The sequence below is a fragment of the Camelus bactrianus genome, chromosome 4 (genome assembly GCF_048773025.1).
Source record: "Camelus bactrianus isolate YW-2024 breed Bactrian camel chromosome 4, ASM4877302v1, whole genome shotgun sequence".
Lineage (NCBI taxonomy): Eukaryota > Metazoa > Chordata > Mammalia > Artiodactyla > Camelidae > Camelus > Camelus bactrianus.
In genome coordinates this window covers 24,041,288-24,059,145 of record NC_133542.1, presented here as the reverse complement: position 1 = coordinate 24,059,145, position 17,858 = coordinate 24,041,288, and the positions used below count along the sequence as shown (strand labels likewise).

The 17,858-nt window shown below is 42.2% G+C and overlaps 1 protein-coding gene across 15 annotated transcripts in view; it reads right to left on the bottom strand.

Moving 5' to 3' along the window:
• The window catches only part of MPDZ (multiple PDZ domain crumbs cell polarity complex component), a 370,677-nt gene that overhangs the window by 137,630 nt on the left and 215,189 nt on the right, over positions 1-17,858 (bottom strand). For 9 of the 15 annotated variants that reach the window (XM_074361561.1, XM_074361565.1, XM_074361563.1 and 6 more), the window contains exon 1: positions 8,089-8,389. The exons of 1 other annotated variant lie outside the window; for it this stretch is intronic. The gene's annotated coding sequence lies outside the window, so the exon portion shown is untranslated. Of the gene's footprint in view, positions 1-8,015; positions 8,393-17,858 lie in introns of those variants that run through there. 5 more of the 15 variants (XM_074361556.1, XM_074361560.1, XM_074361562.1 and 2 more) reach the window with 3 other exon arrangements.

Genomic DNA, 17,858 nt, shown 5'->3' with positions numbered 1-17,858 from the left:
TTACTTATGGAGGATAACTTTAATAAGGTCAAATTAAACATAGAGGAAGCCCAAAGTATCTTAAACAGACATCAATCACCTGTGAGGATAAATTAAAAATCTTAGTGGAATCAAAAATATTCCAGCAGGCTCCAAGATGAAATTATATCTACATCTACGGAGGAGAATATATCCAAAAATATAAAATCAGCCATGATGACCTTTATTTACCTCCATACTAAACCGAAACAAATTCACCTTTGGATCTTCCATTAAAACACACATACACTCAAGAAGAGATAAGTTTGCCCACAATAATAAAAGCAGTGTTTTTCATAATCTGTATTAAAAACTCTAGAGAGAACCCTGTATCCCTCTGACAGCAAAGTGATGTCACTATCTAAATCAGTGGATAAGCCTGTCACGCAGTGGTCATCTCTACTGCTGAGGATACACGGAGGGAGGTCAGCCAGAGAGATGACAAGTTACATCTTGCTGGCAAGATTCCAAGTTATTCAGATAATGGAAAATTATATAAAGAAGTCCAAATTAATACTACCCTACCCAAACACGACAGCCAGATGAGATAAATAAGCACGGACCAATTCAATCCCCTAATTACTAATTCAGAGATCACTGTAATAGGCCTTACTATTTAGTTACCCTATGTAATTCCATAGGACTCACTAGGGCAATCATGACAACTGGTATTTTCTCTCTGAAAACAATGTAAAAGGTCTTAGCCTCTTTCAATAAACATGCCTATTTGCTTCTTAACTAACTCATCTACTATTTCACTACATTTGTGAACTGTATTTTACTATGGTACTCAAAGGACTAGCTATTAAAATTAAGATTATACACCAACTTTTACTTTTGTAATAATCTGGAGCACACATCTGCTTTAAATGGCATTGCTCTGGGGGTTGTGGTTTTTGCTCATTTAGCCACTTAATTTCAATCATGTGATCAGAAAGTAAAGACAAACATACACATGTTAAAAATGCCTGAGAAATCTGAATGATCCCAGAGAGAATAACATGTTTTCACAATGCAATGATCATCCCCCCTCTCCAACTCTTAGTACGTTGCATAATCTTAGGTGTAACAAACACCAAATGACAATTACTTGGATAATTCAGACACCAAATTACTTCTCTGTTATTCAATTCACTGCATGATTGTCATACAAATTTGTCACAAGAAGGGACTGATAAATCTATCAAAAATTACAAGAACAACAAAAAATATGCATGTGGGTCAGGAGAATTAGACAAGCAGTCTGAACCTAAAGCTTTGGGCTGAAACTGACTTCACAAGGTAGTATACAAAAGCTAGTGGAAAGCCTCAGTGCTCATGTGACTTTTTTTTTTTTTTTTACTTAATCACCTGGTATCTTCAAAGATTAGAAAAATTTTAAATCTCTTTACAATCACCAGAATTTTTTAAAATGTAAGACTTACATATTTTGAAACTTCAAGTAACATTAACTAAGGGTATTTAAATTTTACATGGATCCAAAGGGGGCATGAATTTAAGAGGACTGAATAAAACAAATACAAAATATCTGGCACAACATAGGTGAAACCAAGAACAAGTACTCTACAAAACATACGAAGTATAAGAGAATTCTAAACTATTTAAAAACTCTGAAGGGTAAATTCATAAATGCACTAGCACTCAGCAGCAAACAGCAATGAACCATTAGCACTGGCAGCATGGGTGAACCCTAAAACGCAGAGTGAAAGAAGTCAGGCAAAAAGAGAGGACCATCTTACAATTCCATTTACTTAAAGCTCTACAGAACGCACACTAATCCGTGGTGATAGGAAAGCAGATCAGTAATTCCTTCAGGATGGGCAAGAGGAGAGGCAGGGAAAGGATCACAAAGGGGCATGAGGACAACTGCGGGGGGACTGGATACGTTCACCAACTGGACTGTGAGGATGGTTTCACAGGGGCCAAAATTCAACAAACTGTACACTCTGAATACGTGCAGGTTACCGCACGTGAACTATAAATTACACCTCAATGAACATTCCACAGTATGTCCCCGCTCCTGGAGAAAAGGGCAGAGTCTAAATGTCCTGAGTTTAGCACCCAAAAGATGTTCACTGAACTTAACCAGAGCTGCCTACGGAGCGGTAATCCAGGCCCAGGGGCTGTTTCTTCTTTTGTTTTCCTACCTCAGCCACAAAATAGATCTAAAAATACCTCGTGACTTAGTCTGATCCTGAATATACGTACATATCTATGTACACAGATACATACAGCAGATTTTATCAGAATAAATCTGTATTTTTCTAAAAGGGAACAGGATGACTACATTTCACTACTCCCAAGAAAACCGTGAATGTGATGGAAAAGAGGGGGAGGGTGTCAGGCAAAACTCCACGGGATCCTACAGCTGAGGCCCCTCCAGCGCTACAGTAGAAAATAAATGATGCCCAGGGGCAGACTTCGTGCTCAACGTATTAAAATGAAAAACCCTTAGAAGACTGGGGTGGGGGGAACACTGACCATTTTTTACCTTTAAGAGAAATTGGGCACACCTTGCAGAGATCAGAGAGGATCTTCTAAATTGTAGACTAACCTTTGATACTTAGGGCTCTATCCTTGCAGCTTTGCTAGTTCAGTGTTGTCTTATGCGCACAGACAGGATAACAGACTCCCATGACGTTTTCTAGAGTCTGTTCCCTGAAGCAAGGCACGCTAGGGGCCACCTAATTACATAATGGAAAGTTACTCCAAAATTGACCAGGAGTCCGTGGAACACTGAATTTTAAGCAGACATCAAAATTTAAAAATGCAAGCCCCACCAGCGCCCCATGTGCCACAAATTATCTTTCTCAAAGAGTCAAGAGACAATGGTTCAAACAGATGCTATTAATGTCAATTCAAATATATGGATGTTTAATAATCTTAGATCATATTATCCTCACTGAGAAAACAGGCAATTAGTGAACTACTGATCAACAGCTCTACTTGTTCATTTGTTTATCAAAGTTAAGTTAAGCATCCTCACCTGACAAAATATCTGTGTTCTTTGGGGAGGATGATACCTAGGTGCCAGAATTACAGGTTAAGTTCTCTGCTTTCTTGCACTTATCTAGGCCATCCATTGTTTCATTTGTGCTTTCTGTATCATCAAAAAAGTTACTAAAAGAAATAATTACTTTACATATATTACTATAACTATGGTTTTAAAGCATAAGCAACAGAGTAAATGAAAAGTATCCCAAATGTACTCATACTATCAACATTAAATCATTAGCACAATCTAAATAGGTTTTTCCTTAAGTTTCAGTTTGGTTTTTTTTTTCCTTTTTGGTAGCTGATGTTTCTGTTTTTTCCTTTCTTACAAATGTTTTCTTTTTCACTTTCCCCTCCTGTGTTTATTTAAAGCACCTCAGATCTGGAAGTAGAATGATTTACAAGAAAACAACAATGAATGTTGATTTTGCAGATATAAATAAAACTAAAAAGATGAAGATAACAATTCCCTAGACCAAACAATCTTCACCACCACAGGCAAGAAAAAAAAGCAAGAATTTAAGTGGCATTTCACCTTTTTTTTTTTTTAACTCAACTGGCCAAATTTGCAAGAAGTTTTAACACTTCTCTAACTCAACAAATATAATTTCAACATTTAAAAAAGGTTTCATTATTTTATGATATAGAATATAAATTACTTTTTAAATTATATTTTTTCCAAAAAGGGGAGAAATTTCTGGGGAAAAAAAGACTATGCCAAATATTTGTCCACAAAGCAAGCATAGGATATGCCTACAGTTTTTAGGTCAATGTAATTTAAAGAATGAATTATGCTGTTGTGGTCAAATTCCAAAACCATTATGAGATGTTTATAACATTTCATCTCTGCTGAATTTAAGGTTTTACTCATTTTCTGACACAGAAGAAAGATTTTAAAATTAATGCTTTTATGAAATACTTAAAAAAGAAAACTAATGCTCTGTCCACAAAAAGGATCAATTTCCCAGTGAACATCAGAGGAAAGAAAACAAGTAGCCTCAGGCCAAAGATAAAATACCTTTTTTTCTCAAATAGCAGTTTCCCTCTCTTTCCAAACATCAAATTATCACAATCATGCTTAGTTATACCACAACAGCCTCCCACATGACCTCCCTCCCTTACCCTGAACCAGTCCAATTCTGCAAGGTCTCACCAGTTAACAACCTAACTCTGTAAGAATTTGTCATGAGCTGAATTATGTTGCACTCCAACATTCATACGTTGAAATCCTAACCCCCAGTACCTCAGAACTTGACTATTTGGGGAGACAGGGTCTTTAAAGAGGTAATCAAGGTTAAATGAGGTCAGTGGGGTGGTCCCCAATTTCATATGACTGGTCCCTCTAGGGCACAGACATACACAGGAAGACCTCGTGAAGACACAGGGAGCAGACGGTCATCAAGCTGCCAGCAAGCAATCCTGTGCTGATGGCTCATTTCTTTGAATCTCTGTAACTTTTACTACATGTAAAACCTTTTTATTCTTTCTTCTGTGTATCTATGTTTGCAACTAAGACAGTGAGCTTCTGGAACGGTCTATTTATTTTGTATTCTCCCCCGCGCCTAACCCAGTACAACCTACCTCCTCATCCATCTGTTACTATCCAGTCAATGAGTAACTACGACAGGTCTTCATGGAAGTGGCTCAGAGGCAAGCAATGGCAGGAGTTTCCTCTATCTACAAACAGTTCTTCCTCTCCTTATTCTTATTCACCCACATGGAACCCCACTAAAATTATTTAATTGTAGCATATCAGCTTTACCATACTAAACATCATTTACCAACCGTATTTATATTGATGCTCTTTTAACCACGAAGCTAATTTACAAGAGAAAATAATACCTTTCTTGTTATAAATATGGGGTTGATAATTTATGCAACAATATTAACAACATCAAATGAATTCCTACTTTAGGTCTAACATGTTTTCAAAAGCACTTATAATTGTTTGGGAAATGTAACTGGTGACATATCGTCATTCAAATGCACCATCAAGCAGTCCTGAATTCTTTGGGAAGTTGTTTTGCTTCTTTACTTTGGGTCACAGAATCTTTTGCTGTCAGATGTGTCATTTGCTCTAGCATGTATGGGGACATTTCCAGTCCAATATATTAACCTGCCTGAAGACATTAATGAAAATCACAGAGTGTTGGGTGTGTATTATAAATATACAAAATGGAGCCAACCTGCAACTCACCCTGAGTCAAGTCTATGATGTCAGGCTTGGGATGTAATCTGGAGAAAATAATCTGCTTGTAACTCAGGACAGTTATCTTCCAGGCAATTCATTGTTACTTCCTAGCTTCTAAATCCCTTAATCTTCACTCTGAACAAGAGGTTCACTTCTTTGTAAAGCCAAGCTTCCCCACCAGAGCAGCTAAAGGCTAAAAGTCTCAATCAATGCAAAATTATATTTCAAGGATTTCCACGAATGTCTCTAAGTACCATATCTTGCAGAGATATAGTTGACCTCTGGGGACAGCCTCTACTCCCTGATCGACAGGACAATGTCTACATGATAGGAATTTGGAGCTCACTAAAAACTGACTGACACCTCTCCCTCCCAAGCAACAAGTCAGGGGACCCAGGTGATAAAATGAAGGGTGTGTTCAAGGGAGAAAGAAAACCAGAAACAAGGGAGGGGAAAAGAAATACTCAAGGAGCCAAGGAAAGAAAGGGAACACATGCAGAGGTATGGTACACATCTGAGCGATCTGGTAGTAATACGCTGAGAAAAACTTCATCAGTTTCTTGTTTGTTTTAGCAAATGAGGTAGGTAAGAAGAGTGGTGAAGAGTCAAATGGTCCCCAAACTAGCTTTGCTTAAGTGACAACTTGCCTGTGGAAAGGAACCTATGACATCCCCTAACTCCTGCCTCACTCTACCTATATAGGCAAAGCTGTAATTCTCAAACCTGTTCAAGTTAACAGAGGAGCCGGAAGTCATCAGAACCCACTACAGAACACCCTGAGATACGGCTATCCATATGAAACTTAAATAACTAAATGCACAATTTCTGCTAGTCAGAAACTCCACTTTATCTTAGAGTCTCAAAAAGAAAGATACCAAAAAGTTAAGACATTTTCTGAAAGTGAAACATGGAAATAAGAAAATCCAAAACATTAACTGAATTTGTTCACCTACTCAGGAATAGTCTTCCAGTTCACAGGACATCAGAAACAGGACCTAAAGGGCAATGAAATTAAACAATCCACCCATCACAAAAGGGAGTATGGAAGCAGTATTTTTAAAGCCTGGTCTTGATTGGCAACTTTTCCTGTAAAGAGTAAGATAGTAAACTTTTCAGATTTTGAAGGCTCTCCCATCTCTGTCTCAACTCTGCAACTATAGCCACAAACAGTTAAGAATGAGTCACAGACAACAGGAATGAGTGTGGCTGTGCTCCCATGGCCTTTAAGTTTACAGACCCCTGCTTTTAAGGATCTTAATGTGAACTCTGAGGTTGGCGCTGGCGGGAGACACAGCCCAGTCTAGATAGACCCGCCCATATGTACACTGGCCCACTAGCAAGCAGGAAATTTGGGCATCCCAGGCAGGATTATCCCCACCAGCTGGAACCCTTCTCAGCCCCTCCCTCAGGCAAGGGCACAGGTGCATCCATCCGGATCTTTGCATTATATCAGAATTCAAGCCAAGGAACTTCAAGTTTTGTTGGGTTTTTAAATCCAACTGTTTACCTAAATTCTACCAGGGGCTAAAGTATATATTATACCAATTTAGATGACAAAAAGTTCATGGTAGTCACCTATACCCAAATTCAACATGTAATCCCAAAACCCCACACCATCACCTCGTAAATTTTTCAGATTAGGTGTTATTTATTCTATAAAAGGTAACCCAAGTGAGGAATGTCTAAGGAAAAACAAAAGGGATGTTTACGCCACAGCTGTCCAATACTGGATAACAGAGTCTTGTCACTTTTCAGATTATTCCTCTCTTGACATCAAAAGAACATGCAGAGATTTCTTCCCAGGCTGGCGAAGTCAAGGTCCTCTTATCTATGAAACACTAGCCGCCACCCGCACCCACTCTACCCAAGGCACACAGCGCTCATACCCGGCTTCAACCCCAAAGTAGCAACCTCAGGAGCCCCACCCTCCCAGATGGATGCAGACGTCCTGCCGCCCCCGACTCGCCCCCGGTCACTGCGCGACGGCAGCCACCTCCCGCCCTCGCCGGGCCCCTCCTCCTCTCCGCAGTCCCAGCTTGAAATTCCACGGGATCTGCAAGAAAGAATAGCTCAGCCTTTGTGCCTCTGCAAAGAAAGCCAGCAAAAATTTACACCAACACCACGGCCGACACACACACACCCTCCCCGAGACACAAAGCGTTTCCCGAATAGCGCTTCCCTAGAAACATCCGGCATCCCGGGGCTGCGAAATCGCAGACAAAGGCGCCCGTCTGCGCGGAGGGGGGTGCGGGGGATAGAGGGGGAAGCGAGAGCAGAATGCTCCTACCAACAGGGACAGCGGATGAAAGGGCACAGGCGCCCGGGGGAGGGGAGCAGGCGGGGGCGGGTACCAGTGAGCTGCGCGCGCCGGGTGCCCCGGCGCCGAGGCGAGAGACGCCAGGCGGGGGGCGCGTCTCCCCACCCCCTGCCCAGCCCGCAGAGCGCGGCCCCGCACAAAGCGGGAGGGGCGTCCGGCCCGAGGCGCGGCCACCACAGCGAAAAGCAACAGGCGCCCGTGACACGGAGTGCCCGGCCCGGGGTCCCCCTCCTCAGCACGCTGACTATGCCTCTTTAGGCAAAGGAAAAGAAACGAAACTTTTCAACCATTTAGAGTCAACAAGAGCAAATGGGGTGGGGGGTGGAGGTGGCTGAAAGGACCAGGACGATGGCAAAGGAAACTTCCAGACCTCATCCTTTTCAATAGCCAGAGAAGCACTGGCGTCCCAGCAGCGCCGGGCCCCCCGGGGTGGAGCGAGCGCACCCCTCCTGCCTCCCGCCCGCCCCGCGCGCCAAGCCCCGGGCGCCCGCATACCTTCCCGGCCGGCGCGCGCGCAGAGCGCGGGGGCGCGCTCCGGTCTCCCGGGCCGGGCCCCGGCGCCGCTTACCCGGCTCGCGGCGGCCTCCCCGGGCGGGGGCGCGAAAGGGGCGGAGGGCTGGGGAGCCGGGGCCTCGGGAAGCCTCGCCTCGCCCACGCTCTCTCTCTCTCTCCTGTCCTGAAGTAACGGCCCGACGAGGAGCTTCGGGATAAACGCGCACGGACGCTCCCGCGCAACCGAGAAACTTAATCCCGCCCGGCCGCCGGCGGCCAGACGCCAGCCACGCTCTCCGCCGCGCCCCCTCCCCTTGGGCGCGCCGCACTTGCGCCGACCGGGGCTGCGGCGGCGGGGCCGGGGCCGCCGGGGCTGCGTGACGCCTGCGGCCGGCGGGGCGGCGGGCGCGCCTCGGCCAATCAGGGGGCGCGGCCCAGCCAGCCGCCCGGGGCTTTAAACCAGCTCCGGGGGCGCTCGGCGGAGGGTCTGGGGAGTGGGCTCCGTGAGGTTGCTGGGGAAAAGCCCCGTTAAATGTGAGTGTCAAATGAAAAGGAAGCATTAATTTGGACAGGTGTGTCCCATGCAATGTTTCGCATGTACTTACGCTGAAAAACTATTCGTTGTTTATCTGAAACTCGGATTTACCTGGACAGACTATATTTTTATTTGCTGAATCTGGCAAGCTGGGAGAACTGGCAGCCTCTATTCCTAGTTGTGTGGACTTTATATATATATATATATATATATATATATATATATATATATATATATATATATATATATACATACACACATACACACACGGACTGCTCTCCGGTAGCTTATTAAGGTGGCACGAGATGGTGATGAGAAGCCCTCTGATGAGGATGCATGGGGGCGGGGATAATCTCACTTCCTAAAAAGTAACTTTTAATACATCAACGTGCATTCTTAGACCGATGATACGATTACAAGCCAACAACAACAGAAGTGTGGCGAAAAGATTTAGAATTGCATAGTGCCAGGAGAAACATTAATTTCTATTTTATGCCATTTAAGATTGTCTTTCTGATATCCTCAATCCCAGGAATCTTCCCTGTGGAAGAAAATTGCTCCCTTTTTCAACACATGTTGGATATGAAAATGTATATCAAAGGATACTCAGAAGCCCAACTTAAAATATTTAAAAGAATTTTTTTAAATAATCTGAATTAAAGATCTATTTTTCTTTGGCAGACCCGTAATTTTTTGGTTTGTCTTTAAAAATCGATTTGTATGTCTACAACATTCACCAAGTATTTAAGGGAAAACACAATTTATTTTATACATTTATACAATTTATATATATATAATTTATACAATTATATATATAAAATACACAAGGCTTCAGAGGGAAACTGGTTTTGAGTTTTTAAATGGATATTTTCAGAAAGCTGCAAAATAGAACATTTGCCTGCAAATGACTAGGAGCTGAGTAAAGTGAGCTCAGTGCCTGGGTAGAGAGAGTGTCTTCAGCCCGAGGACCCTTGTGCTTTCACAAACATGCGAATCAATGTAGATTTTCCGACAGGGAAATAAAAACCCTGACTAGATGTATCCAGATTCTATGGATATTCATTTCCTCTGGATCTCTGGAAAAGGAAAGTTAAGATAGGATAAAGGGAAAACTCATTCCACCTGATTTTGCCCTTGTCTCTTCAACGCATCTCTATCTTGTGTAACCTTTCAATCAGCACTCTCAAGGTTCTCCAACTTGAAAAAGAGAAAGAAAGAGAAGGGGAGGGAGGGAGTAAGGAAGGAACGAAAGAAGGGAAGGAGGAAGGGAGGGAAGAAATAAATAAATAACCTTCCTTCCCAGTCGATCTCTCCCCAGTCACCACACTTTCTACCCTCTCCTTCACTGTTAAATTTCTTTAAATCAACCAAGTGTGTCTGGCTTCCTGTCCCATCGCAGCACTGAACAGGCTCCTGTCTGGCTAGAGACACCAGTGACCTCCTACTACCTAAGTCCCATGGCTACATTTCTCTCCTCCTATTCCTTGTCTCTGCAGATACACTCCCCTCTGTAATTCCAGGCAATCACTTTCTCTTGGTTTTTTTCCTTCCTCTTAGTTAGGGGCAGATGTGTGGGACCTGAAGCTCATACAGTTGGGGGCTCTGCTTAAAGAAAGGCAAAACAAAAATATCTTTCTTTTGAAAATTCTACAAAAATATATGACCATGTAATCCCATTGCTAGGGCTCCTCCCAGGTAAGAGAAGGACCCAGAAGCTTCACCTTTATGAACTGCAAGGTTGATCTGCCTCTGCTGTCAGACCACTCTTCAATATTCTTTGCCAACTAATCTCTCCCTAATCTTTAAATGGAATTCCTCAAGACTCAGTGATAGGCCCTCTTTTCTTTTTACCACTATCCCTAAGTAAGTTCATTTTCACCTCTAGCTTATTGTTTATTGGTTAAAGATTCCTAAGCTGCTATCTTCAATCCAGACTTCTCTGTCTGAGTGTTTATTTGACTTCCCTGTATGCCTGTCTCAAACCTAGATTACATAAAATGGATCCATGACTCTTCTGCTCAAGCCTGCCATCTTTCATGTTTCAGTGAACAGCGTGGGTTTTACTCCAGGATTCCGACAAATTAGGATAAACTCAGGGAGATACATTCTCATCTATGCATTTGCTTCCTAGTGTGCATCCTACTTTGTAATTATATATTTAGTTTATATACTTATATATGCAATGTTTCTCTTTTCATTTAGAACATAAACTACTCCAGAGCAGGGCCCCCATCACCACTGCATCCTGAGAACCTAGCAAAATGTTTCATACCTAGTGCTCACATAAAACAGGATAAATACATGAATTCAAGAATGAGTTCTTCATCTATGTAACTTTTGTGTTCTTGTCATAGAGTTATCTCCAGGCATCCTGTTCAGAAAGGATTCTCTTATTGCTTAGAAATTTCAAAGAATTCCTCCTCTTTGAACAGCAAAGCACTTCCATTTGTCTTTTTCCAAAACTAGTCATTCAGAAATGCAAAAGAAATAATGTGCATGAAATGCTAACTGATAGGAAAAGTATAGAAGGAGAATGATTTCATAACTAGCTACCGAAGATATTCTGAGGGTCTTAAAACGTAAAATGATATTTATTCTATCGAACCATAAGGAAAGAGCCCATCACACTGAATTAGAGGCAAGTTTAGGGAATTGATCATCACGGTTTGTTGCAAGTATGTAAATGAAGCTAAAACAAAGGATTCTACCTTGGCTAAAAAGACACTGTTGTTGTAGTCTCATTTAACAAAGCAAATTGTACATGCCACTTTAAATGGTCATGCATCAGAGGACAAATAGGCATTTGGCTTGCATTACTTCTTCCATCAAATTGTCCAGCATTTGAGGATGATTCTACCCAGGAGCACCTCCTTTTGAAGTAAACTCGTATATTTTGCTTCATTCTCTTCTGCTTACTCTAACCCAGAGGACCCAAGACTTTCTAGAAGTAACAATGCAGTGTGGTATTTTGCACTGGTTTGAAAAATGTTCTTTCCACTGAAGTAAAATCTTACAGAGAAAGCCACAGTATAAAACAGATTAAGTAGACCTGCTCTTTTCAGCGGGGTGTGTTGAAACTCACTCCACACGTGTAGGTTAATAGTTCCTCCTACTTCCTGTCCAGCACAGGCTCCGGGATCTAAAGATGAAGGAACCAGGCACGTTGTCTGCATCCCAGCTGTCTTCCCAGTGAGGTATTCTGCACCACAATTTATTTTTCTCAAACTGGAGTGACGTTCAGACCCTTTTGCTAAGGGGAAAATGTTTTGAGGACTTCCGGGATAGGCTAGAATTATTTTTATTATAATTTAACAAGTACAAATATCAGTGAAGTACATAATATTATTTGACATTTGTAGCTCCTCTAAAACTCTAAAACTAGTGAAAGGCCCAATTTGTCTACTCAACACCTTTCATGTCTGCTGGAAAGATAGCTCCTGGAAATTCTGTGTTGGATCCATCAAGATACAGAGTTGCCTCCCAAGGACACAGTCTTTGTTCTGCTTCCCTAACAGTGGGGCAGGCAGTCCCTCCCCATCCCTCGCTGGTAGATGTTACTGCAGGGCTCCTGGGTCGGCACTGTATCACCAGATCCTTTTCCAAGGACTAAATGACTTTGGAGGAACTCCAGTTGTGGGACGATGGACCATTTCCATACCTTTTACCAGATGTGACTCATTAATAATGCTTTATTTAAATGGAAACTAGTTGACATGTTTGCACCTCCTTCTGCCTAAGGGTTAGCTAATATATAACAAATATGCATTTTTTATTTGTTATAGTTTGCAGAAAGGGTTTTATATTCAATCAGTGTGGGCTGACTGGCTGTAAGGTTTCAATAGGCCTCTACTTTCTCAAATAAAAGAAGAGTTGGGACACGATTTTTTCAGCTTCTCCAAAGTTAGAAAAAAAGGAGATCATTTTAAACAATCTTTAACTTCTCTAATCTGTTGGAAACAGACAAGATTTTTTAAAAAAGAGGATGAAGAGAAGAGAAAAGAATGTTAGGATAACAAATTTATGTGTGTCTACAAGAAATCCATTAGGAGGAAGGAAAGGCTGAGAGAGAATGTCAGGCATGAGAAAAATGTAAAAATTATCTCTCTTGAGAACATGTAGAGTAATCTGTCTCTCTTCATATAACAAACTGTTTATAGAAGAACAGAGGCACTGAAACCTACAGTGTGTCTAATTGGGTCTCATCTCCCTGAGGAAAAAAGAAAGGGCATTGGGAGGTCGTGACCATCTGACCTTGACTTCATCTGCTTTTGTACCCACAGAATTCTGGTGCAGTGAGGAAATCCTGGGAGAAGGCATTGGGACCAGGTTATTTTATGAGTGGAACACAATCAAATACCGATCCAGAATCTGACTCGTTTATGCAAGCTATTATGACCTTCTGGAATCTTTCTCCTGCAAAGTGCATACTACAAGGGTATAAGTCAATTGTCCAAACAAAAGTGAAGATAAATAAGCAATGATAATGATAATGAGAAGGACTGGTTCAAGTCACACAGTATCTTTTAGGTAATATCCCTCCTTTGTGATGGCAAAAGAATAGAGAAAAGAAACTGAGTTTTTCAGACCATCACTGGGTCACTGTATCACATATCACCTGAAGCCCACTCCCTGTCTTATATTTCCATTTATATGAGCCAATAAATCTCCTTTACTTCTTCAAAGTGTTTGACGTGGGTCTTCTGTATTTGCAACTAAAAGCTTTCATAGGTGAAACTCACTGAGAAATGTGACATCTTTCTGGCTATACCACGAGCACACAGAGAATAATGGAAGAACATTTCAGAGGACATAGCTCTAGAGACCAGGTTTTCTTAGTCTCTGCAATTCTACCATAATTATGATTCAGCACAGCCCTGTCCCTATTTATCTTGCTTTCCATCTGCTGGTAATAGTTGTTTAAATTGGTTCCTTGAAAGTCTGGTGATCCTTAATGTTCTGATCTATATAATAAAGAGGCAATGAACAGTTGTAGGTTCTGCACACACGGGACGCCTTGTTGACCCCTGTGCTTCACTTTTGAGAGGGCAGCCTTACACTTAGGAGCCCCTACATTCCAGAATGAGGAATTCTTGGCTCAGGGTCATTTGATGAGTCTAGAGAGGACTTCTGATGCCAGGCTGCTAGGAGTTCTGTATGGAAGCTGTGTGTGTGTGCACGCATGTGGTAGTGGTGGTGGTGGTGATGGTGACTGCTCCAATCCCTATGTTGTGCACCTGACATTTTACTTCCGTTCTCCATCGTGCTAGGTTTTCACTGGCCCCCAGCTTCTCTGCAGATTTAGGAGCTAGTTCAGCTCCCTCCAGCTGCAGCCCCTCTAAGCTCTAGTGCAGGGCTACTCCATCTACCTGAGAAGGGTCAGGTTTTTTGTTTTTTGTTTTTAATTTCCAATATATCACTGACCTATGCACTTCAAATGAATTACCAGTAAAATGATTACATGCATGGATGTTGTATCAGTGTTAAATTGCTATAAAGATATTCAAAGAAACTTTAAATTTCTTAGAGGACCAGGCTGTGGACCACACTTTGGGGAGCAATTCTGCAGAGCCTTGCTACCTCAACTATGGTCCAGAAACCAGAAACACTGGCATGGCTTGGGAGCTCCTTAGAAATACAGAATCTCAGGCCTCACCCCAGAACACTGAATCTCAATCTTTATTTTAACCAGATCGCCAGGTGATTTATATGCACATTAAAGTCCTTAAAGAGTTTCCACTCTGTCATCTGTTTTATGTCTTCTGGGAAAGTGCTGCTCTCTCTCTACCTAGAAAGATTTTTATCCAGAGCTTTAGATTGCTCACCTCTCCTCCTCATTCAGGTCACAGATCCAATGTCACCTCTGTGGAGAAGGCTTCTCCAGCTCTCTAGTAAAAGCAGTAGCCTCTTCCTGTATGATTTTGTTTAAGGTGTTCATCACTATCCAAAATGATGTCTGTCCCCCTTCCTGTTTCCCACCCCCAGCTAGACTGTGAGCGCCCTGAGGGCAGAGATCTGTCTGCCCCATTTCCCGTCCGTGACCCCGTGACAGCACAGTGCCTGGGAGGTGCAGGCTCTGCCCACGCGGCCTTGTGCTCTGCTCCTGTTTACGTGTGGCTTCTGTTCACTCTTAGCCCCTACTGCCTCACTGCTTCTGGTTACTGGTTTCTCAATGTGTCTCTCTGAATTTGGAATAGAAAGCCCAACACAAACTGGCTTTTAAATAAAACAGATGCTCGCTTATGTAATAGAAAGGTCCACAGTAAATACTGTGATCAGACGTAGTTCACGTAGGGCTCCTTTTTCTCTGATGGTTTCAGCTCTGCCCATCTCCACGTGTCAGCCTCAGGTTCAGGCTGGCAACTAGGTGGCCTGAGCAGTCCTGCTGTCACATCCACACAAAACGTTGTTCACAGACCATCGATTGTGGTTGCTCGCTTTTAAAAACCAAGTAAACTTCTGTCCCCCAAACCTCCTGCCACATGCCTTCAACTTTCCTTAGAATTAGATCACTCATCTATTCACTGTTCAACATACTTGTTCATGTATAGAGTGGCATAATTACCAACAATGAAACATACTGATCTTAAGTGTGCATTTCTGTCCATTCTGACAATATACATCCACATAAACACCAATGAACCAAGATGTAATATATTTCCATCACCGCAGAAAGTTGCCTTGTGTCCCTTCCAGTCAATCAGACAACTATCCGTGCCTTGCTCAGCTGTACTGAAGTTGGAGAGAAAAGGAACTTTCTGGAATACTGACCCTGTCTTTAAAATGCTGATGTTTTATTCATCATTGACCTTAACTTTTATTTTTTAAATGTTGTATTGACATATGATTTACCTTGATGACTCGGGGGTTTTGGTGCCCCCCTCCCCGCCTTAAATTCCGTGCCCAGGTGAATGACACTCCTTCACTCACCTGCCACTGATGAGCCCCTCTGTCTCAATGTTTCTCTCCCAGTGCGACCTCTGCACGTAGTCTCTCCGCATAATGGCCTCAGAGTAGCCAGACTTCTTCCACGACAGCAGAAGGCTCCAGAGTAAGTGCCCAGGAGAGGCCAGCAGGCTGGCTGCCCTCTCGGACTGCTTTAGCCCTGCAAGTCCCTCAGTGAAACTTCCACCATTTTTCATTCACCGCAGCAGTCACAAAGGCTCACCACGTCCAAGGAGAGAGGACAGAGGCTCTAGGTCTTGACAGGAAGAGAGCCAAAGAATTTGCAGGCATATTTTAAAACCATAATGGATCCTGCTTTTACAGGCAATTTTGGGTATCAGTGAATAGCCCTTATTTTCTAGTCCTAAACGTTTCCATCCAAATGAATTTTTTAAAATTTCACCTTACATTTGATACAAAGTATCTCCTCTTTGCTCCCAGATTTAGTTGGATGGTTTTGGTTTTGTTCACTACCTTCCCTCCATTCACTTACTGCTCTTCCTGGCTCTTCCAAGTTAAGAGTACAAAGGTGGGAATCAGATGAAAAGGAGCAAAACTAGCTTTTTACTTGGCTGGATATTGAAAACTCTCTTCAGTGGCAGTTATCCAAAAGTCAACTACTTCTCTTAAGGAGTGATTTAGTGACTTAGCTGAAGACCTCCTCCATGCTACCTCCCTGGGCCTCTGCCCACTTTAGGGATGATGTGCATTTCCTGCTGACCTTGTAAGAGTCTCCCCTTCAGCTCCTGCTTTCCTGGGAGGGTCCATTAGCCTCTTCCTGCATGCAAGGGTCCACTCTTCCAGACAGGAAGGTCTTTGGGGATGTCCTTTCAAAATGGCACTAATCTAGAACCACTACCTTCCAAGTAGTCCTTATGGCATCATGGAAAATCCAAGCCCATCCAAGGGCTTGTAGATTGCTCTTGGACCTGCCATCTCAAGCAATTCAAGACAGCCTGTCACATTCAAACTTTTCTAGGGGAGAATCAGACAATAATCTCTATGCCCTACAAACCCCAAGGACCCAGGTCAAGTTCCCCTAAAGATTTCCTCACCACACTCCGTTTTAATAGTGGCACCAGGTGAGACCTAAGTTTTCCACAGCTCAGTAGCATCCATCCTGGGTGATGAAATCCCTCCTCTCTACCAGATAAATCCGACTGGCTGAGTGATTCTCTTGACACTCCCCTCACTTGCCTGGGGAGATGCTGAAGAAGCAAGATTCAGCCCAGTGTGAGAAACGGAGGAGAAACACATAGTACTCTCTACCAGGCAAACAGTTTTCTCCAAAGAAAGGCTCACTCTGAAAAGCCTTCCTCCCCATTCCTCCTTAATCGCCTGAAAGTGAATGATGGGTGCAGCGTGTCAGGATTTGTGCTGCATTTCTCAGTCAGTGCCGTGGGGAATGTGCTCTTCTGTTGGGACTATGTGGATCAAATGCCCCTCGGGTCCTGAGATGTGAGAGTTCATCAAAGTTTCAAGACAACAAAAATGTCCCAGTGGACATCAGTACCAATTCTGTTATCCCATAGTAGAGCCACATCTTACAGTGTCTGTTGCTGGATCATGTCCCACTGTCTCATTTCTTACATCAATTTCATTATCAATTGTTCTAACTATTATAGCTTAATAATGTGTGCCTTCTCACTACTATTTTCCCTCAAAATTCTCATAACTTTTCTCACCTGATAGAAGAAATTTTAAATTATGTACCTTAATTTATGGAAACCAAGAATATTAGTCCAAAAGATAACCAAAATGGAATGTGAGGTTTATTTTTCCTTTTAATAGAATCCTAAGTTATTTGCATCTTTTTTACAAGCAGCAACATGGGCAGCTTTTATGAAATCTGTATTGTAGAGGCAAATACATAAGAACAATAGCAGCAGTGGCTCTGAGATAGATTTATCCTTCCCTCCCCCAGGTTCTTTTTAAAAATGAAATCAGTCCGCCAGAGGCCACCTATCGAGTTCATTCATAATAAGGTATTAAGTGAGTTATGAGATCTGCTTTGTCATTTATAGCTTAAAAACACTGCTTACTTAGCGGAAGTTGGAAACTGGCTGAGAAAGAGTAATAAAAAGGAGAATAGAAAAGCGAAACACTTTTCAACCATATGCTACATCTATATTATTACCTGTACCTCTTAAAGTTTTTGCCTTCCTGCTGTTAATCTTCCCAGTGTGGCAATGATCACTGAAATTTAAAAAAAAAAAATATATATATATATATATTATATATGGGTGGGTAAAGTGAAGGATTTAAATTATCTGTAGGCTGGATAATTCACCTCTGAAAGGTCTTATCTTTGTTTCAAGGGGATGATGTATTAATGAACATAGAAATCATATCTTCTAAAAAAGTTTATA